Source organism: Ranitomeya variabilis, chromosome 4, assembly GCF_051348905.1.
Source record: "Ranitomeya variabilis isolate aRanVar5 chromosome 4, aRanVar5.hap1, whole genome shotgun sequence".
Classification (NCBI taxonomy): Eukaryota; Metazoa; Chordata; class Amphibia; order Anura; family Dendrobatidae; genus Ranitomeya; species Ranitomeya variabilis.
The window spans coordinates 387,929,468-387,951,651 of NC_135235.1; the positions used below are offsets into that span (position 1 = coordinate 387,929,468).

The 22,184-nt window shown below is 46.3% G+C and overlaps 2 protein-coding genes across 3 annotated transcripts in view; one reads left to right on the top strand and one right to left on the bottom strand.

Annotated features, from left to right (window-relative positions):
• The window catches only part of LOC143764859 (gastrula zinc finger protein XlCGF66.1-like), a 41,847-nt gene extending 27,522 nt beyond the window's left edge, over positions 1-14,325 (bottom strand). Inside the window, exons 1-2 of one of the 2 annotated variants that reach the window (XM_077250909.1) lie at positions 14,079-14,157; positions 2,397-2,456 (exon numbers count right to left, since the gene is read on the bottom strand). The gene's annotated coding sequence lies outside the window, so the exon portion shown is untranslated. Of the gene's footprint in view, positions 1-2,396; positions 2,457-14,078 lie in introns of both variants that reach the window. The other variant, XM_077250908.1, reaches the window with a different exon arrangement.
• LOC143764854 (uncharacterized) overlaps positions 1-22,184 on the top strand; it is a 112,728-nt gene that overhangs the window by 17,213 nt on the left and 73,331 nt on the right. The gene's annotated exons all lie outside the window — the stretch shown is intronic.

Below are 22,184 nucleotides of genomic sequence, written 5' to 3' on the forward strand. Positions count from 1 at the left end.
GTGATAGCTAAGATGTGGGATTTTAGTGTTCCCTTTATTTTTTTGAGCAGTGTATTTAAGAAAACAGAACTGGTTTGTGTTGTTATTTTCACTATACTCATAACGTTTTTATTTTTCTAGTGATGGGAGCTGTGTGAGTGCTTGTTTTTTTTACGTTTTAATCACTTTTTATAGTTTTCTTTAAGGAGGTGTGGTGACTAAAAAAAAACACTACATTTCTAACATTTTGATCATTGTGGAGGAATGAACAATTGCAAAAAAAAATCCTATGCTAATTAGGTGAGGATGTGCAGAATAAAGAGGAATGAGCACATATCCCATATATACAGGTGTATATTGCATTCCAGGGGCTTACTACATGGGAATGCAGGGCTGTGGAGTCGGTATAACATGGAACGACTCCTAAAATATAGAATAAATTGGGTACAGGATTGCAATGCAGTATGTGCTGAATATTTTTTCATAATAATTTGGGATAATTATGAAATCTAATAAATAAAGCTGAATGTGTGTGTGTATGTGTGTATGTCCGGGATTGGCATCTGCACCGTCGAAGCTACAGCCACAAAATTTTGCACAGTCACACGTCTGGACCACGAGAGCGTCATAGGCTATGTTGTGAGGCAAAATTTTAACCCCGCGCGTTCCAATTCACCAAACAATTTTGCCCCTATCTACATAATGGGGAAAAAGTAAAAGGAAAAGTGTTGGAGGCAAATTGACAGCCAGGATGAGATGGCGTACAGGTATATACTATACACAGGGGAGATGATATACAGCTATATATTATATACAGGAGGAGATGACATACAGGTATATACTATATACAGGGGAGATGACATACACGTATATACTATACACAGGAGGAGATGACATGCAGCTATATATTATATACAGGAGGAGATGACATACAGGTATATACTATATACAGGGGAGATGACATACAGGTATATACTATATACAGGGCAGATGACTTACAGGTATATCTAATATATAAAGCTGAATGTGTATGTGTGTATGTCTGGGATTGACATCTGCCCCGTCGCAGCCACAAAATTTTGCACAGTCACACGTCTGGACCCTGAGAGCGTCATAGGCTATGTTGTGAGGTGAAATTTTAACCACGCGCGTTCCAATTCACCAAACAATTTTGCCCTTATCTACATAATGGGGAAAAAGTGAAAGGAAAAGTGTTGGAGGCAAATTGACAGCTGCCAGATGTGAACAAGGGGGACTTAAAGAATGAGAGTGATGGTGCCAAAGAGTATATACCGTACAGTTGCTAAGGTGGGGACCCGACATGGGATACTCACCACACACGGGGATATGAACACACACACAAAATGCGCCACACACTACCACATGCTTGAACACATATATCACCCTCAGCACACATTTCACCACACATACACCAACCTCGCCACATAAAAGTCAAAACACAAAAGTCGCCGCTCAAAACTCGCCACGCGCAAAACTAGGCTCACGCAAAACTCGCCACACGTGCAAAACTCACCTCATGGAAAACTTGCCACACGCAAAACTTGCACACGAGGAAAAATGGCCACATGCACAAAAGTTGCAACACATGCAAAAGTTGCCTCACACAAAACTTGCACATACTCAAAACGCACCACACATATAACTCGCCACGCGCAAAACTCGCCATGCGCAAAACTTGCTGCACAACTTGCTACACTAACCTGTCACATGCAACTCGACACACAAAAAGATGCTACACGCATGTCGCCACACAAAACTCAACACACACAACTTGACACATGAAACTCGCCCTAAAACACACACAAGTCTGGTATTATCCTTCAAAAATAAAAATCTGATTAATAAGCAGACAAACTACAAGAGCAACAACTGTACCATGTAGGAAATACGGCAGCTGTCAGTCACATGACCTGTCTATTATGTGTGAGCTAATATATACTGCCAGGGGGGAGGGCTTCCTGTTGGCTGGGGATTTATCAGGCTGCCAATTTAGCTTACAAATACTGAGGTAAAAATACTGAGCAAATAACGTGTGAACGAGGTCTAATACAGGAGGAGATGACACACAGATATATACTATATACAGGAGGAGATGACACAAAGGTATATAGAGGAGGAGATGACATACAGCAGGTATATACTATATACAGGGGAGATGACATACAGGTATATACTATACATAGGAGGAGATGACATACAGGTATATAGTATATACAGAAAAGATGACATACAGGTATATACTATATACAGGAGGAGATGACACATAGGTATATACAAAATACAGGAGATTACATACAGCAGGTATATACTATATACAGGGGAGATGACATACATGTATATACAGGAGATGACATACAGGTATATAGTATATACAGAAAAATAGAATTAGTTCTTACCGGTAATTCAGTTTCTAGGAACCTTCCACGACAGCCACTTCGGAGGTTGTCTTCCCTGCCCTAATAGGGGACAGGAACACAAAGAGGTTAAATACCCCTCCCCTTCCTGCACCGCCAGTGTTTTCCTGGACACAGTAGCATGTATAATTACCACAAAAGTGCAGGAATCATCCAATAAGAATATCAGCTAGGGAGGGAAATTAGTGCTGTCGTGGAACGTTCCTAGAAACCGAATTACCGGTAAGAACTAATTCTATTTTCTCTAGTCACCTTCCACGACAGCCACTTCGGAGTAGTACCAACAGCTAATTTCTCTAGGGAGGGACCACGGCCTGCAGAACACTTCTGCTAAATGTTAAATCCCTATTGAAATGTAGCCGGTAATGTCTGGTGAACGTATGGTGGCGGCTCTGCATATCTGCTCTGATGAGGCATTCCCCCTCTCTGCCCATGATGTTGCCATCACTCGGGTAGAGTGTGCTTTCAGAGAGGCAGGTGGATCCAGTCCTTGTGATGAATATGCCAGACAAATAGACTGTTTGATCGTTTGCAATAGTGTTTTTTGCCGCCTTCTTTCCCTTGTTTCATCCCGAGAACTGGATGAATAAATTTTGATCAATTCGCCAGGCTTCAGTCTGTTGTAAGTAAGATAGGACCACCCTGCAAACATCCAAGGTGTGGAAGGTCTGTTCTTTAGGGTTGGAGGGGTTTGGGCAAAATGAAGGTAGTGGAAATTCGAGACCACTTTAGGTAAAAAGGACCGGTCTAGTTTTAGTATAATGCTATCCGTAGTGAACGTTAGATAAGGTTCCTGTATTGACAGGGCCTGTAACTCACCAATACGTCTAGCCGTAATGATTGCGACTAGAAAGACTGTTTTCAAAGTTAAGTTCTTTATGGTTATAGCATCCAGGGGTTCAAATGGATCCTGGGTTAGTGCGTTAAGTACTGTATTGAGGTCCCAGGAAGGCACCTTACTACGGAGCTTAGGACGAATTCTGGATGCTGCTGTCATAAATTGCTTGATCCAGCGGTGATTGGCTAAGCTTAAATCAAAAAATCTACTAAGGGCCGATACTTGCACTTTGAGTGTGCTAGGGTTAAGGCCTATTTCCAAGCCCTTCTGTAAAAATTGTAAGATTTTCGCTATATCAGGATTGAAGGGGTTTGGAACTTCTGGGAAGCACCAGGACGTAAATTTTTTCCAGACCTTAGTATAGATGGCATTGGTTACCACTTTTCTGCTTTTTTTAAGGGTCTGAATTACGTCATCCGAGAGTCCTTTAGCTTTTAAGATTGTGGCTTCAGTAGCCATGCTGCCAAGTTCAACCTGTTTAGGTCCGGATGTAGTAGGGGACCCTGGTGTAGGAGATCGAGCTTTTGAGGTAGAAGGCAGGGACCTTCCAGGGCCATATCTAACAGGGCGCCGTACCAGCTCCTCCCGGGCCACAATGGGGCAATCAAGATTGTGGTCACTCCGTCCGCTCTGATCTTTTGCAGAGTTTTCGCCAGCATGGGAATGGGAGGAAAGGCATATGCAAGGTTGAACTTCCACTGCTGTGAGAAGGCATCTATTCCCTGTGCCTTGTCTTTGTGATGAAGGGAGAAAAATGTTTCTACCTTCGCATTTTGCCTGTTGGCGAATAGATCCACCTCTGGAGTACCCCATTTTGAGGTTAGTGATTGAAACACTGTTTGGTCTAGGGACCACTCTCCTGGATGAACATCTTTCCTGCTGAGGAAATCCGCCTGAGTGTTGTCCAACCCCCTCAGATGTACCGCTGTGACCGATAGAAGGTTTTTCTCTGCCCAGAAAAATATTCTTGCAGCTACTTCCTTTAGAGAGGCATACTTTGTTCCCCCCTGGTGTCGTAGATAGGCTACCGTGGTCATATTGTCTGAGTAAATACGAACGTGATGATTTTTGATCAGCGTACATGACGCCTTTAGGACTTCCTCTACAGCTTTCAGTTCTTAAGGTACCTTCACACGAAGCGACGCTGCAGCGATAGCGACAACGATGCCGATCGCTGCAGCGTCGCTGTTTGATCGCTGGGGAGCTGTCACACAGACCGCTCTCCAGCGACCAACGATGCCGAGGTCCCCGGGTAACCAGGGTAAACATCGGGTTGCTAAGCGCAGGGCCGCGCTTAGTAACCCGATGTTTACCCTGGTTACCAGCGTAAAAGTAAAAAAAACAAACAGCACATGCTCACCTGCGCGTCCCCCAGCGTCTGCTTCCTGACACTGACTGAGCTCCGGCCCTAACAGCACAGCGGTGACGTCACCGCTGTGCTTTCACTTTCACTTTAGGGCCGGCGCTTTAGGGCAGGTGAGTATGTACTGTTTGGTTTTTTTACTTTTACGCTGGTAACCAGGGTAAACATCGGGTTACTAAGCGCGGCCCTGCGCTTGGTAACCCGATGTTTACCCTGGTTACCAGTGTAAAACATCGCTGGTATCGTTGCTTTTGCTTTCAAACACAACGATACACGGCGATCGGACGACCAAATAAAGTTCTGGACTTTATTCAGCGACCAGCGACATCACAGCAGGATCCTGATCGCTGCTGCGTGTCAAACGAAACGATATCGCTAGCGAGGACGCTGCAACGTCACGGATCGCTAGCGATATCGTTACAAAGTCGTTTCGTGTGAAGGTACCTTTAGATTCGAGGAGCTGCTGCTGATATTCGATGCCCATTGTCCCTGAAAGTGGAAACCCTCTACCACTGCACCCCAGCCTCTTTTGCTAGCATCTGAGCGGAGTGTTTTTAGGAGAAGGTGATCCCAGCTGACTCCTCTCTGGAGATTTTGGTAATCTAGCCACCATTTTAGAGCTGATTTCACATGGCCAGGGAGAAGAATCTTTTGACTCAATGGAGTCTGTCGTCTCCTGGAATGTAGGAGCACGAACGTCTGGAGAGCTCGTGTGTGAGCCTGGGCCCAGGAAACTGATTGTATACATGCGGTCAGGGACCCTAGTACAGACATCGATTCTCTGAGGGTCGGTGCACGCTGGCCCCTGAATTTGGCTACTTTGCAGACAAGGTTGATTTGATGATCTTTGGGCAGAAAAGATGTTCTTACTTCCGAGTCCAGTACCACCCCCAGAAATTTCCTTCTTGTGGAGGGATGGATCTCTGACTTCTCCAGATTTGGGATCCAACCCAGGGTTTGTAATATCTCTAGGGTCTTTGATACGTCTGTTTCCAGATGGGGGGCAGATGGAGCCATAATAAGGAAGTCGTCTAAATACGGGACGATGCGTATTCCTTGTTGACGGATGAAGATTACTGCTTCCGCCATAATTTTCGTTAAAACCCGTGGGGCCGATGAGATGCCAAAGGGGAGGACATTGAAGTGGAAATGTTCGATCTGGTGACCCTTGGAGACTGCAAATCTGAGGAATTTCCTGTGCTCTGGGTGGATTGGAACATGGTAATACGCATCCCTCAGATCCACAGTCGCCATCATCCAATTTTGACCGATGAGGGGGATTACTGATTTGACTGTCTCCATTTTGAATCTCCTGTACCGGACTGATTCGTTTAAGGGTTTCAAATTTAAATTCTGTTCTTCCCCGATGGCTTGGTTATCAGAAAAAGGCGTGAATAATGACCACGTCCTTCCTCCAATTTCGGTACCTGCAAGATCACATTTGATTGCAGTAGTTTTTGTAGCTCTTGTAACAAGGAGTTTTGGAGGTCTGAGTTTTGAAGGGAGGTTATCCTTAAGCATTGTGGGGGTGGTCTCACGAATTCTATTTTTAGTCCCTCTTGAACGGTACGAAGGACCCACTGATTTGTGGAGATGGTCTGCCACTTGGTGAAAAAGCGTGAGAGTCGACCCCCGACCGGAGCACAGTCATTGCTTATGTGGGGTCTGCTGGGCCTGAGGGGCCAGGATTTTTTTCCCCTGCCTCCCTTGGGATAGCTCCACCTTCCCGTTTTGCCTTTTCCTCTCTGCGAAGATTGGTCACGGGAGGGACGAAAAAAGCGTTTTTTAGGAATCTTCTGCTCAGGGAGAGATTTCTTTTTATCTGCCGCCTTATCCAAAATATCATCCAGAACGGGTCCAAATACATTATGACCCTGAAAGGGTATGCTACATAATTTGGACTTGGAGACAAAATCTCCTCCCCAGGATTTTATCTAAAGTGCTCTCCTGGATGAGTTAGAGAGGATGGCAGCTTTCGCGGCTACTCGGACCGATTCAGCAGAAGCATCGGCTAGGAACCCCATTGCTTTCTGTAGCAAGAGTAGGGAGTCTAAAATCTCCTCTCTTGGGGTGCCCTGTGTCAAGTGATCCTCAAGCTTGCGTAACCAGACAAATAGAGATCTGGCCACGCAAGTGGAGGCTATATTGGACTTTAGTAAATTTGTGGAGGTGTCCCAGGACTTTTTTAATGAACTCTCTATTTTACGATCCATCGGATCCTTGAGTTGAGAAGAGTCCTCAAAGGGAAGGGCTGTTTTCTTAGTTACCCTGGACACCTGTACATCCACTTTCAGGGTCTCCCACAGGGAGTTATCCCCGTCCAATGGACACCGGTTTTTTAGCTCTGATGGCACAGTCAGACCCTTTTCAGGGAGGTCCCATTCATGCAGAATTACATCTCGTAAATTCTTATGTACTGGAAACCCTTTTTGATCTTTGGGTTTCAGACCCTCAAACATCTCATCCTGTACTGTGAGTGTAACTTCTTCATCCTCTACCCCCATGGTGCCTCTTACTAAACTGATTAGGTCACTCATGTCCTCAGAATTAAAACAGTATTTTTTGTTTTCTGATTTAAGGGTGGGGGTAGAAGTGGAGCCTTCATTTTCCCAAATATCCTCCGAACCCGAGGACTCTCTTCTTTGGAGGGGGTGGCTGAGGCACCGATATTTGTGAGAAGTTGGCCATAGAAGAACGGACCTCATCTTTAATGAGGGATCTGATGCTATCCAGCAGTGAGGGTTGTTCAGAGCGTAGGACCTCATCCGTACAGGACTGGCAGAGCTTTTCCCCGTATGTTAATGGGAGTTTGGTCGTACACACTTTACATTTGCGGCTTGACTTTTTAGGATTAGAAACCTTTTCTCCCTATAAGAGAGATAAAAAGGGTTTGCTAAGCCACTTAGGGGTATATAGCTATATATACATATATGCATATACGTATATACGGGATAGCTGGGCCCAACACCTGCTACTTACTTTGGTAGGAGGGGGAACGCTGGCATCTGCAGATGCAGAGCAAGGGGGTCTGTCACCGTCCATGTCCGTCACGTAGTGTAACAGTCAGACAGCTTACCTTGCTACCCGGATCTCTTTATGTAGGATCGAAGGCCCAGCATCATGGTGCTCCTCCCCCCTATTGCCCGATTGGGGTAGGGTCCTGGAACGCCCCCGAAAACGCTGTCTATGTGGCGTGTCTGCTGCTCGGATGCCATTGCCGGCCGGCGTGTGCTCCATCCTGGAACGCACCTGAGTGAACGGGAAGTGACGCGCGTTAACGCGGAAGTGACCCAGCCATCGGCCGGCCACAGACTCCGGGACGCGTGCCACCTCCAGAGCTGCAGCCAGGGAGGAGGGAACCGGGGGGCTGCAAGAGGCCCCTGGTATGCACGTCACCGCCCCGCATTACCCCCGAAGGGAGCGCCGGAGGGGCGGGAAGGTCCCGAGTCCCTCCGAAGAGAGGAGACGGGAGCAGCGTTTTTGAGGAGGGAACGCCCGACCTTCATGCTGCCCGGCTTATCTGGTAAGTGGAGCTCCGGTCGCTGGCCACGGCAGCCCCTTCAGAATCTACTCATGCCCCATAGGGGACAGGAAAACACTGGCGGTGCAGGAAGGGGAGGGGTATTTAACCTCTTTGTGTTCCTGTCCCCTATTAGGGCGGGGAAGACAACCTCCGAAGTGGCTGTCGTGGAAGGTGACTAGAGAAAGAGGACATACAGTTATATACTATATACAGGAGGAGATGACACATAGGTATATACAATATACAGGAGGAGATGACATACAGCAGGTATATACTATTTACAGGGGAGATGACATACAGGTATATACTATATACAGGAGATGACATACAGGTGTATACTATATATAAGTGAGATGACAAACATGTATATACGGAGGGGGAAATGAGAGGTGTGAGGTGAAAATGAGGGGTGTGAGGTGAAAATGAAAAGGTGTGAGTGCAAAATGAGAGGAGTGAGGGAAAATAGTGGAGTGATCGGAAAATGACAGATGTGATGTCGAAATGACAAGTGTTAGGGGGGAATGAGAGGAGTGAGGGGGAAAATAAGAGGAGTGAGGGGGAAAATGAGAGGTGTAAGGGAGAAAATGAGAGATGTGAGGGGGAAAATGAGAGAAGTGAGGTGCTATAACTAACCACAGATATTTACTATGCCCAGGCAATGCCGGGCTCTTCAGCTAGTGTCCTATAAAGGTCTGTTCTATTCCTGATCTAAGGATCTCTGCTTTTAGTTGAGATGAATCTGTGCTGCAGTTTATGTACGTTACAGACCAAAAGTTTGGACACACTTTCTCATTTAAAGATTTTTCTGTATTTTCATGACTATGAAAATTGTACATCCACACTGAAGGCATCAAAACTATGAATTAACACATGTGGAATTATATACTTAACAGAAAAGTGTGAAACAACTGAAAATATGTCTTCTATTCTAGGTTCTTCAAAGTAGCCACCTTTTGCTTTGATGACTGCTTTGCACACTCTTGGCATTCTCTTGACGAGCTTCAAGAGGTAGTCACCGGAAACGGTTTTCACTTCACAGGTGTGCCCTGTTAGGTTTAATATGTGGGATTTCTTGCCTTAAAAATGGGGTTGGGACCATTAGTTGTGTTGAGCAGAGGTCTGGTGATACACAGCTGATAGTCCTACTTAATAGACTGTAAGAATTTGTATTATGGCAAGGAAAAAGCAGCTAAGTAAAGAAAAATGAGTGGCCATGATTACTTTAAAAAATGAAGGTCAGTCAGTCCGAAAAATTGGGAAAGCTTTTGAAAGTGTCCCCAAGTGCAGTTGCAAAAACCAACAAGTGCTACAAAGAAACTGGCTCACATGAGGACCGCCCCAGGAAAGGAAGACCAAGAGTCACCTCTGCTTCTGAGGATAAGTTTATCCGAGTCACCAGCCTCAGAAATCGCAGGTTAACAGCAGCTCAGATTAGAGACCAGGTCAATGCCACACACAGTTCTAGTAGCAGACACATCTCTACAACAACTGTTAAGAGAAGACTTTGTGCAGCAGGCCTTCATGGTAAAATAGCTGCTAGGAAACCACTGCTAAGGACAGACAACAAGTAGAAGAGACTTGTTTGGGCTAAAGAACACAAGGAATGGACATTAGACCAGTGGAAATCTGTGCTTTGGTCTGATGAGTCCAAATTTGAGATCTTTGGTTCCAACCACCGTGTCTTTGTGCAACGCAGAAAAGGTGAACGGATGGACTCTACATGCCTGGTTCCCACCGTAAAGCATGGAGGAGGAGGTGTGATGGTGTGGGGGTGCTTTGCTGGTGACACTGTTGGGGATTTATTCAAAATTAAAGGCATACTGAACCAGCATGGCTACCACAGCATCTTGCAGCGACATGCTATTCCATCCGGTTTGCGTTTAGTTGGACCATCATTTATTTTTCAACAGGACAATGACCCCAAACACACCTCCAGGCTGTGTAAGGGCTATTTGACCAAGAAGGAGAGTGATGGGGTGCTACGCCAGATGACCTGGCCTCCACAGTCACCAGACCTGAACCCAATCGAGATGGTTTGGGGTGAGCTGGACCGCAGAGTGAAGGCAAAAGGGCCAACAAGTGCTAAGCATCTCTGGAAACTCCTTCAAGATTGTTGGAAGACCATTCCCGGTGACTACCTCTTGAAGCTCATCAAGAGAATGCCAAGAGTGTGCAAAGCAGTCATCAAAGCAAAAGGTGGCTACTTTGAAGAACCTAGAATATAAGACATAATTTCAGTTGTTTCACACTTTTTTGTTAAGTATATAATTCCACATGTATTAATTCATAGTTTTGATGTCTTCAATGTGAATTTACAATTTTCATAGTCATGAAAATACAGAAAAATCTTTAAATGAGAAGGTGTGTCCAAATTTTGGTCTGTAGTGTAGATGCTCAGTAGTAAAGCTCTTCCTCGACAGATCAGAGCAAAAAGGCACTGGTAAGGAATGCCTGCAGCCCTGCACTCATCTCAAGAACTGCTAGCGTGAACAGGAAAACAGGATTAAAGGCTGAGTCACACATAATGATATCGTTAACGATATCGTTGCAACGTCACGCTTTTGGCGACGTAGCAACGATCCCGCTAACGATCTCGTTATGTGTGACAGCGACCAACGATCAGGCCCCTGCTGGGAGATCGTTGGTCGATGGGAATGATCAGGACCATTTTTTGGTCGCTGATCACCCGCTGTCATCGCTGGATTGGCGTGTGTGACGCCAATCCAGCGATGTGTTCACTTGTAACCTGGGTAAACATCGGGTTACTAAGTGCAGGGCCGCGCTTAGTAACCCGATATTTACCCAGGTTACCATTGTAAAAGTTAAAAAAAAAAAAACACTACATACTCACATTCTGATGTCTGTCACGTCCCCCGCCGGCGTCCACAGGGTTAAAACTGCTTTCAGCAAGAGCGCTGCTAATATGCATGCGCTGCTGCCGGCCGTAAAGCAGAGCACAGCGGTGACGTCACCGCTGTTACTGCTGGCGCTGACACATTCAGTGCAGGGAAGCTCTCGGCAGCAGCGCATGCATATTAGCAGCGCTCTTGCCGAACGCAGTTTTAACCCTGTGGACGCCGGCGGGGGACGTGACAGACATCAGAATGTGAGTATGTAGTGTTTTTTTTCTTACTTTTACAATGGTACCAGGGTAAATATCGGGTTACTAAGCGCGGCCCTGCACTTAGTATCCCGATGTTTACCCTGGTTACCCGGGTGCTGCAGGGGGACTTCGGCATCGTTGAAGACAGTTTCAACGATGCCGAAGTCGTTCCCCTGATTGTTGGTCGCTGGAGAGAGCTGTCTGTGTGACAGCTCCCCAGCGACCACACAACGACTTACCAACGATCACGGCCAGGTCGTATCGCTGGTCGTGATCGTTAGTAAGTCGTTTAGTGTGACTCCAGCTTAAGGATAGTTAAGCATATCTAAACTTTCAATAAAACAATAGTCCAGTGCATATTTTCTCTGTAACATATTCATAGACTGCACAAATGTTATTCTGTATATTTTTGTTGAAAACTTTTTTCCCCACTTACTGCAAAGAGTATTCGATATTACAATTTATTTGTGTTCTAAAGGGCTCAGGCTGATTTCACATTTGCGGTTGTGTCCACAGCGTATCGTCCGCAAACGCATGCGTTTTTACATGCGTTTGCGCTTTTTATGCGCATGCGTTTGATATTTCCAGGAGAGCGTGTCTCAATGGGAGTGTCTAAATCAGTTCCTGGACATGCGCAGTCCGATGTACGCAAGCGCATTGAACGCATGTGTATGCAAAGACATGCGTACACGTGTTCCCATAGTCAGTAATGCGTTTTTTTAACGCACTCATCCGCATGCCTGCGCATATTTGATGGAAATTTGCAGCCTCAAAAATTCCAACATGGTGCGTTAGCCACGCCCCACCCCACACCGCAAAAAAATGCATGGGTAAGCAAACGTGGGTGCACCTGCGTCTACAATTTTAAAGATAGGAAATTAAGACGCATGCGGATATATGAGTGAGAAACGCTGCGGACACAACCGCAAATGTGAAACCGGCCTCAGTCAGACGTCTGCGAGTCATTTATGCGTTCTTTACCTATACCCCTTATAGTGTTGCTGTACATGTCCATTTATTATCAGTCACAGATCAAAATTACCAATCCAAGATCCTACAGCCCCTCGCACTAGTAACAAGCTGCAGAGCCGGCAGCCCCCCACACTAGTGACACAAGCAGCAGAGCCTGCAGCCCCCCAGCACTAGTGACACAAGCAGCAGAGCCTGCAGCCCCCGAACTAGTGACACGCAGCAGAGCCTGCAGCCCCCCGCACTAGTGACACGCAGCAGAGCCTGCAGCCCCCCGCACTAGTGACAAGCAGCAGAGCCAACAGCACCCCACACTGGTGACAAGCAGAAGAGCCGGCAGCCCACCGCATTAGTGACAAGCAGCAGAGTCAGCAGCCCACTGCATTAGTGACACAAGCAGCAGAGCCTGCAGCCCCCCGAACTAGTGACACGCAGCAGAGCCGGCAGCCCCCCGCACTAGTGACAAGCAGCAGAGCCGGCAGCACCCAACACTAGTGACAAGCAGCAGAGCCAGCAGCCCACCGCATTAGTGACACAAGCAGCAGAGTCAGCAGCCCCCCACACTAGTGACACATGCAGCAGAGCCTGCAGCCCCCCCACACTAGTGACAAGCAGTAGAGCCGGCAGCCCCCCCACACTAGTGACAAGCAGCAGAGCCAGCAGCCCCCACTAGTGACAAGCAGCAGAGCCAGCAGCCCCCCACACTAGTGACAAGCAGCAGAGCCTGCAGCCCCCCCCACAATAGTGACAAGCAGCAGAACCTGCAGCCCCCCGCATTAGTGACAAGCAGCAGAGCCGGCAGTCCCCCCGCACTAGTGACAAGCAGCAGAGCCGGCAGCCCCCCGCACTAGCGACATGCAGCAGAGCCTGCAGCCCCCCATACTACACTGGCCCCATCAGCAGAGCTTGCAGCCCCCCATACTACACTGGCCCCATCAGCAGAGCCTGCAGCCCCCCATACTACACTGGCCCCATCAGCAGAGCCTGCAGCCCCCCATACTACACTGGCCTCATCACCAGTGCCTGCAGCCCCCCATACTACACTGGCCTCATCAGCAGTGCCTGCAGCCCCCCATACTACACTGGCCTCATCAGCAGTGCCTGCAGCCCCCCATACTACACTGGCCTCATCAGCAGAGCCTGCAGCCCCCCATACTACACTGGCCCCATCAGCAGAGCTTGCAGCCCCCCATACTACACTGGCCCCATCAGCAGAGCCTGCAGCCCCCCATACTACACTGGCCCCATCAGCAGAGCCTGCAGCCCCCCATACTACACTGGCCTCATCAGCAGAGCCTGCAGCCCCCCATACTACACTGGCCCCATCAGCAGTGCCTGCAGCCCCTCATACTACACTGGCCCCATCAGCAGAGCCTGCAGCCCCCCATACTACACTGGCCCCATCAGCAGAGCCTGCAGCCCCTCATACTACACTGGCCCCATCAGCAGAGCCTGCAGCCCCCCATACTACACTGGCCCCATCAGCAGAGCCTGCCCCCCATACTACACTGGCCCCATCAGCAGTGCCTGCAGCCCCCCATACTACACTGGCCCCATCAGCAGTGCCTGCAGCCCCCCATACTACACTGGCCCCATCAGCAGAGCCTGCAGCCCCTCATACTACATTGGCCCCATCAGCAGTGCCTGCAGCCCCCCATACTACACTGGCCCCATCAGCAGAGCCTGCAGCCCCTCATACTACATTGGCCCCATCAGCAGTGCCTGCAGCCCCCCATACTACATTGGCCCCATCAGCAGTGCCTGCAGCCCCCCATACTACACTGGCCTCATCAGCAGAGCCTGCAGCCCCCCATACTACACTGGCCCCTCAGCATTACAATACACAAAGACTAGAGAGCTGCTCCTACCTGTTACAGTGATGTCTGCTTCCTCTGCATGTGACAGGTCACACTATACATTGCTCGCAGACAGTCTCTTCTGTGCACTCTCTGTGCCGGCTCCTCTGTCACCTCTGACCCGGATGTTATTCCTAATTCCTAGTATTATCGTGCAGTCAGGCTGGTTTCTGACTAACCACACCCCCTTACTCCTATTGGTGCTGTAGTTAGCAGGAGGAAATCACGTTTGGAAGTAGTGACGTCACTGGCACGCAATAACAAAAGCACAGTATTTATTTAACCCTTTAAGACCAAGGCACTTTGCACGTTAATGAATGTGCCTCAGTTTACAATTCTGACCACTGTCACTTTATGTGGTTATAGCGCTAGAACACTTCAACGATCCTGATGATTCTGAGAATGTTTTCTGGTAGGATGAATGACCTCGGGGAGATCAAAACATCCAACACTGTGGAGACACCATCACATGTTTCTCAACGCAGTGATCCAGAACACTGCCCCCATCACTAAAGGAAAATATGCAAATGCATGTAGAAAAGCCGCGGAGACACCATCATGTGTTTCTCAACGCAAGCAATGAATAGCCAGGTCTTTCACCGGGAAGGAACAACCACGGGAAGGGCAGCATCCAATAAAGGAAAACCACCTATGCCAAAACATGGTATCCATCCACAGACAGCTGTTTCGGGGTATTTGCCCCTCATCTGTGTGGAGTAGGAAACTGGCTATTAGGAGCAGTGCCTGGTGAAAAGACTATAAAGATATGGATGAATGACCTCGGGGAGATCAAAACATCCAACAGCTGAAAGACCTGGCTATTCATTGCTTGCGTTGAGAAACACGTGATGGTGTCTCCGCGGCTTTTCTTCATGCATTTGCATATTTCCCTTTAGGGATGGGGGCAGTTGTTGTGAAATTGGATTTTGGGCTCCCCCGGTGGCCACTGGAAGGAATTGAACTTGTGTGCATCATCCCCTCTGTTCACCTGTTCCCATCAGGATGTGGGAGTCGCTATTTAACCTTGCTCCTCTGTCACTTCCATGCCGGTCAACATTGTAATCAGAAGCCTTTCTGTGCATGTTCCTGCTACCAGACAACTTCCAGCTAAGTCGGACTTTTGTCCTTGTTTGTTTTTTGCATTTTGTTCCAGTTCACAGCTGCAGTTTCGTTTCTGTGTCTGGAAAGCTCTTGTGATCTGAAATTGCCACTCTGATGTTATGAGTTAATACTGGAGTCTTAAAGTAATTTCAGGATGGTGTATTGATAGGGTTTTCAGCTGACCATGAAAGTGCCCTTTCTGTCTTCCTGCTATCTAGTAAGCGGACCTCGATTTTGCTAAACCTATTTTCATACTACGTTTGTCATTTTCATCTTAAATCACCGCCAATATATGTGGGGGCCTCTGTCTGCCTTTCGGGGAAATTTCTCTAGAGGTGAGCCAGGACTGTATTTTCCTCTGCCAGGATTAGTTAGTCCTCCGGCCGGCGCTGGGCGTCTAGGGATAAAACGCAGGCTACGCTACCCGGCTACTGTTAGTTGTGCGGCAGGTTTAGTTCATGGTCAGTTTAAGTTTCCATCCTTCCAAGAGCTAGTTCCTATGTATGCTGGGCTATGTTCTCTTGCCATTGAGAACCATAACAGGCAGTGTTCTGGATCACTGCGTTGAGAAACACGTGATGGTGTCTCTGTGGTGTTGGATGTTTTGATCTCCCCGAGGTCATTCATGCTTATGTTTATAGTCTTTTCACCAGGCACTGCTCCTAATAGCCAGTTTCCTACTCCACACTGATGAGGGGCAAATACCCCGAAACAGCTGTCTGTGGATGGATACCATGTTTTGGCATAGGTGGTTTTCCTTTATTGGATGCTGCCCTTCCCGTGGTTGTTCCTTCCCGGTGAAAGACCTGGCTATTCATTGCTTGCGTTGAGAAACACGTGATGGTGTCTCCGCGGCTTTTCTACATGCATTTGCATATTTCCCATCAGGGATGGAGGCAGTGTTCTGGATCACTGCGTTGAGAAACATGTGATGGTGTCTCCGCAGTGTTGGATGTTTTGATCTCCCCAAGGTCATTCATCCTTATGTTTATAGTCTTTTCACTAGGCACTGCTCCTAATAGCCAGTTTCCTACTCCACACTGATGAGGGGCAAATACCCCGAAACAGCTGTCTGTGGATGGATACCATGTTTTGTCATAGGTGGTTTTCCAGTCTTGGTATGCAAACCTCAGAGCAGGCAGCTCTGCAAGATTCAGCCTGTGTGAAGTAACATGCAGCCTAGCAAAGTCAAAAGGCCTGGCACCCCTCAGTGTGACACGGCGGTGCAGTCGCCCACGGTAACCGGTCTTGGATACAGACTGTCTTGACACCTCAGCTGCGATCCAGAGTACATCGTTTGTTTTCCAGTTGTGAGTTTCTTTTGACAATAAAAGGATTTTGCTTTGAACTTTTCTGTGGCCCTTGCCTATCTTTTGCACTGCACCAACCCCGCTGTACTACATATGGTGGAGAATGCGGGCAGTATGAACTGAGACACACCCAAAGCCCACTGAATGTCAGTAATTAAGCCTGCCTTTGGTATTGTTGTTGCCGCTACTCCTGCTGTCATTGCTGCATGAGGGCTGACTGCTTGAATATTTCCTCCATCAATTCTGTACCTATAGCTGTTATGGGGCTACTGTGACTGTAGCTGTTATGAGGCTACTGTGACTGTAGCTGTTATAGGGTCTACTGTGACTGTAGCTGTTATAGGGGCTACTGTAGCTGTTAAGGGGCTATTGTGACTGTAGGTGTTATGGGGCTACTGTGAGTGTAGCGGGTATAGGGGCCACTGTGACTGTAGCTGTTATGGGGCCACTGTGACTGTAGCTGTTATGGGGTTACTGTAACTATAGCTGTTATGGGGCTACTGTGACTGTAGCTCTTATGGGGCTACTGTGACCGTAGCTGTTATGGGGGCGCTGAGACTATAGCTCTTATGGGGGCACTATGACTGTAGCCATTATTGTGCCTCTGTGACTGTAGCTGTTATGGGGCTACTGTGACTGTAGCTGTTATGGGGCTACTGTGAGTGTAGCTGTTATGGGGCTACTGTATCGGTTATAGGGGCCACTGTGACTGTAGCCATTATTGTGCCTCTGTGACTGTAGCTGTTATGGGGCTACTGTGACTTTAGCTGTTATGGGGTTACTGTGACTGTAGCTATTATGGGGCTACTGTGACTGTAGCTGTTATGGGGCTACTGTGACTGTAGCTGTTATGGGACTACTGTGACCGTAGCTGTTATGGGGCTACTGTGACTGTAGCTGTTATGGGGCTACTGTGACTGTAGCTGTTATGGGGCTACTGTGACTGTAGCTGTTATGGGGCTACTGTGACTGTATCTGTTATGGGCCTACTGTGACCATAGCTGTTATGGGCCTACTGTGAGTGTAGCTGTTATAGGGGCCACTATGACTGTAGCTGTTATGGGGCCACTCTGACTGTAGCTGTTATGGGGCTACTGTGACTGTAGCTGTTATGGGGCTACTGTGACTGTAGCTGTTATGGAGGTGCTGTGGCTATAGCTCTTATGGGGGCACTATGACTGTAGCCATTATTGTGCCTCTCTGACTGTAGCTGTTAGGGGGCTACTGTGACTGTAGCTGTTATGGGGCTACTGTGAGTGTAGCTGTTATAGGGGCCACTGTGACTGTAGCTATTATGGGGTTACTGTGACTGTAGCTGTTATGGGGTTACTGTGACTGTAGCTGTTATGGGGTTTGTGTGACTCTAGCAGTTATGGGGCTACTGTATCTGTTATAGGGGCCACTGTGACTGTAGCCATTATTGTGCGTCTGTGACTGTAGCTGTTATGGGGCTAAAGTGACTGTAGCTGTTATGGGGCTACTGTGACTGTAGCTGTTATTGGGCTACTGTGACTGTAGCTGTTATGGGACTACTGTGACTGTAGCTGTTATGGGGCTACTGTGACCGTAGCTGTTATGGGGCTACTGTGACTGTAGCTGTTATGGGGCTACTGTGACTGTAGCTGTTATGGGGCTACTGTATCTGTTATAGGGGCCACTGTGACTGTAGCCATTATTGTGCGTCTGTGACTGTAGCTGATATGGGGCTACTGTGACTGTAGCTGTTATGGGGTTACCTTGACTGTAGCTGTTATGGGGGCACTGTGACTGTAGCTATTATAGGGTTACTGTGACTGTAGCTGTTATAGGGTTACTGTGACTGTAGCTGTTATAGGGTTACTGTGACTGTAGCTGTTATGGGGCTACTGTGACTGTAGCTGTTATGGGGCTACCGTGACTGAAGCTGTTATGGGGGTACTGTGACTGTAGCTGTTATAGAGTTACATAGTAATTAAGGTTGAAGGAAGACTTTAAGTCCATCTAGTTCAACCCATAGCCTAACCTAACATGCCCTAACATGTTGATCCAGAGGAAGGCCAAAAAAAAACACGTGGCAAAAAGTAAGCTCCACATTGGGGAAAAAAATTCCTTCCCGACTCCACATATGGCAATCAGACTAGTTCCCTGGATCAACGCCCTATCAAGGAATCTAGTGCATATACCCTGTAACATTATACTTTCCAGAAAGCATCCAGTCCCCTCTTAAATTTAAGTAATGAATCACTCATTACAGCATCATACGGCAGAGAGTTCCATAGTCTCACTGCTCTTACAGTAAAGAATCCGCATCTGTTATTATGCTTAAACCTTCTTTCCTCCAGACGTAGAGGATGCCCCCTTGTCCCTGTCTCAGCTCTATGATTAAAAAGATCATCAGAAAGGTCTTTGTACTGTCCCCTCATATATTTATACATTAAAATAAGATCACCCCTTAGTCTTCGTTTTTCCAAACTAAATAGCCCCAAGTGTAATAATCTATCTTGGTATTGCAGACCCCCCAGTCCTCTAATAACCTTGGTCGCTCTTCTCTGTACCCGCTCCAGTTCAGCTATGTCTTTCTTATACACCGGAGACCAGAACTGTGCACAGTATTCTAAGTGTGGTCGAACTAGTGACTTGTATAGAGGTAAAATGATGTTCTCCTCATGAGCATCTATGCCTCTTTTAATACATCCCATTATTTTATTTGCCTTTGTAGCAGCTGCCTGACACTGGCCACTGAATATGAGTTTGTCATCCACCCATGCACCCAGGTCTTTTTCGTTGACAGTTTAGCCCAGCGTTTTAGAATGAAGCACATAGTTATACATCTTATTACTTCTACCCAAGTGCATGACCTTACATTTATCCCCATTAAAGCTCATTTGCCATTTATCAGCCCAAGCTTCTAGTTTACATAAATCATCCTGTAATATAAAATTGTCCTCCCCTGTATTGATTACCCTGCAGAGTTTAGTGTTATCTGCAAATACTGAAATTCTACTCTGAATGCCCCCTACAAGGTCATTAATAAATATGTTAAAAAGAAGAGGGCCCAATACTGACCCCTATGGTACCCCACTGCTAACCGCGACCCAGTCCGAGTGTGCTCCATTAATAACCACCCTTTGTTTCCTATAACAGAAGAAAAAAAAAAAAATGAGACAAACCCAGCTCACCTACTAGGCATTTGTTGTGGGGAAGCCCGGATGACGTGCAGTCTTCACGTGAGGCAATAGAACAAATAGAGGAGAAAATCCAGCTTCCAAAAATATCAAAATTTATTAAAGATAAAATCCAAAGTCCAAAAACATGGTTCACAGGAGAAGAAATAGCAGCAAGCTACATGTTTCGAACAATAAGTTCTTTTTCAAAGCTGCTCACCATGCACCAGAGTGAGGTTTAAATAGCAGCTGTGAAAATCACAGAAAATCACTCCACCACCTGATGCAGCAGTGATTATATACAATAAAAACGCAAAAATATCACAAAAAACATCACAAAAAAACAAAGAAATATATAATATACATATGTGAAATATATAGTACAACTAGACAATGTGAATCTCTCAGTAATGAAACATGATTTCCTTGCGAGCATTTAAGCCCATGGGATGGCAAGTGTTAAGGTAAAACATCCAATAAGCTTCACGCGTCATAAGAACTGTGGGCCATGTTATTACCACCTCCACATTTCATAAACCCCTCTCTGGCAATAGCATTTTACATGCGTCCAGCAGCCATCCTGGACATACAATAAAGTCCATACCAGTGGGCGAGCTTACCAGAATAACCAGGAATTGTAATGATGCCAGTATTTTAAAGCAAGAGACCGATCTGTGTTGTAAAAAATTAGAAAAAAGAGGCTATTCTAAGTGGGCTCTTGATAGAGCTAAAAATATAGTACAACAAAAAAAACGCAGCGATATGCTGGTATCAAAAAATAAGGAGAAAAAAGTGTATCAAAATCAAAAAACCTTTTGCTCTATCAAATATAGTCCTCAATACAACGATATTAAATCTCTTATCTTGAAAAACATTCCTATTTTATATGAGGACGAGATTCTTTCTGAAATTCTATCTTCAGGCTGTCAGGTGATTGCAAAAAAGGCTACCACTTTGTCTGACGTTCTCTCACCCAGCCTATTTAAATCTAGTAAAGTCTCCCATACATGGTCACACCATATAGGTTTTTATCACTGTGGTGCTTCTAAATGTCGCACATGTGCCCATTCTGTTGTCACGCATTCTTTTACTGATAGCAGTGATAAACAAGAACATAAAATCCAGCAATTTATTAACTGCAATAGTAAGAATGTGGTTTATATGATAACATGCATGAAATGCAAATTAAGTTACATAGGTTGTACCACTCGCATGTTAAAGACGCGTATCTCTGAACATATCACTGATATTGTTGTGTCCACTAATAATAATCGTTCTGTGTCTCATGCGTCTAAGCATTTTATCACCAGTCATCAAAGAAATACTGCATTCCTTCGGGTTGTCGGCATTGAGAGGCTTGGAGTGACAGCCAGAGGAGGAGACTTGAAGAGACGTCTTATGACGCGTGAAGCTTATTGGATGTTTTACCTTAACACTTGCCATCCCATGGGCTTAAATGCTCGCAAGGAAATCATGTTTCATTACTGAGAGATTCACATTGTCTAGTTGTACTATATATTTCACATATGTATATTATATATTTCTTTGTTTTTTTGTGATGTTTTTTGTGATATTTTTGCGTTTTTATTGTATATAATCACTGCTGCATCAGGTGGTGGAGTGATTTTCTGTGATTTTCACAGCTGCTATTTAAACCTCACTCTGGTGCATGGTGAGCAGCTTTGAAAAAGAACTTATTGTTCGAAACATGTAGCTTGCTGCTATTTCTTCTCCTGTGAACCATGTTTTTGGACTTTGTTTCCTATCCCTGAGCCAGCTCTCAACCCACTTACACATATTTTCCCCTATCCCCATTATTCTCATTTTATGTATCAACCTTTTGTGTGGCACCGTATCAAAAGCTTTTGAAAAGTCCATATACACCACGTCCACTGTGTTCCCTTGGTCCAGTCCGGAATTTACCTCTTCATAGAAGCTGATCAAATTAGTCTGACATGAACGGTCCCTAGTAAACCCGTGCTGATACTGGGTCATGAGGTTATTCCTCTTCAGATACTCCAGCATAGCATCCCTTAGAATGCCCTCCAGGATTTTACCCACAGTAGAGGTTAAGCTTACTGGCCTATAATTACCGAGTTCAGTTTTTGTCCCCTTTTTGAATATTGGCACCACATTTGCTATACGCCAATCCTGTGGTACAGACCCTGTTATTATGGAGTCTTTAAAGATTACAAATAATGGTCTATCAATGACTGTACTTAGTTCCTGCAGTACTCGGGGGTGTATCCCATCCGGGCCCGGAGATTTGTCAATTTTAGTGATTTTTAAACGCCGCCGTACTTCCTGCTGGGTTAAGCAGGTGACACTTAATGGGGAATTTTTGTTATCACTGATCATATTGTCTGCCATGGGGTTTTCTTTTGTAAATACTGATGAAAAAAAGTCATTTAGCATATTGGCTTTTTCCTCATCCATTATTTCACCCAGACTATTTTTAAGGGGGCCAACGCTTTCATTCTTTAGTTTCTTACTATTTATGTAGTTAAAGAATATTTTGGGATTATTTTTACTCGCTCTGGCAATGAGTCTTTCTGTCTCAATCT